Source organism: Suricata suricatta, chromosome 9 (genome assembly GCF_006229205.1).
Source record: "Suricata suricatta isolate VVHF042 chromosome 9, meerkat_22Aug2017_6uvM2_HiC, whole genome shotgun sequence".
In the NCBI taxonomy this organism is placed as follows: Eukaryota; Metazoa; Chordata; class Mammalia; order Carnivora; family Herpestidae; genus Suricata; species Suricata suricatta.
This window is the reverse complement of record NC_043708.1, coordinates 138,379,351-138,380,651: the sequence shown is the minus strand read 5'-3', so window position 1 is coordinate 138,380,651 and position 1,301 is coordinate 138,379,351.

The following is a 1,301-nucleotide window of genomic DNA, read 5'->3' as shown; positions in this document are numbered from 1 at the left end:
CAGTCTCATCAAGAGCAGATCACAATCCGGGGAAAACTTTGTCTTTTCAATGGTGAGAAAAGCAGAATTTCAGCCTGATCCTGGGGTGCTTTAAAACTCCATTCTTTCTAACCTCAGTCTATCCTGAGCACACATGAAATTCCTTTTCAATGATTTCCTTTCATGAACCTTCTACAACTTTCCTTTGCCCTTAAACTTTGTCCCAAAGCCATTTCTTTCCAAGCAACCAATCTCACTTAGGACAAAATTACTTTCTTTTACCCTCAACAGAAATGCACTTTCATTGTCTTATATCTTTCTTACATATCCCCAATTTTATCCCCAATTTCCTGCCTAGAGGGTTGCTTTTCTAATTCTCCCAGCCGTCTGAACCTTTGGTCTCCAACTGAGGACTTAGTAACCAACTGAAAGGTATTTTTACCAGTTTTTCTTGGATGGTAAATCTATGAACCAATTGAGTACAAAGCAGGTTTTTAACAGTTTTAAAGATCCCTAGTTGTTTTGCCACGAGTCAAAAGCACAAGCATCTACGGACCTCACCCTACACCAACACGCCAACCACCAGTTGCGACTTGGCTTCAGTTTTTATCTTGTTAGCCAATGAATTGAATCTCAGTTTATCATCAAGCAAAACCTTAACGTTTGATTACTAAGAACTTTTAAAACTATCTTTTTTTTTCTTTTTTTTTTCCATAATATTTTATTGTCAAATTGTTTTTCACTTTTAAAACTATCTTAACAATTACTGAGACAGACCAATTTAACGATTATTTCAAGCTATTCTCTTACCCACTTGGAGCAGAGGTAATAGGAACTTATTTGAACTGTAGCAAACCAATAGACTTAGATTAATTCAAACGCTGAATGAGCCCAGGGGAGGCACTTTGTTTCCTGTAGTTAATTCTGACTGGAAATTTGGTGCAAAAATCTGACTCCTGTGGTCTTCTGTTTCTTATCACCTAGGGCGGAGGGAGAAGCTGGCCTAGCCTGAGGCCTGAGTCAGTTATGCCGGCCGGCCCTTCCCCACCCAGGCGGTACAGAAAGAGGATGGGGGAAGGGCGTGCAAGGGGACAGGCTCCCCAGGGGGCAGAGAAGGAGAATTTCCAGCTTAAAATTTTTCTCCAGTTATAGCTGTTAACCTGGGAGATGAATGAGGGAGAAGCCCTCACATCTACAAGGCAAAGGAACACAGAGTTAGTGTCTCCTTCAGTATGATTTTATCTCAGCCAGACGGCAAAGACTGACAAAGGGGTAGGGGTGCCCCCTCTAATGAGGAGACCAGTCAGATACCCATCTGGCCG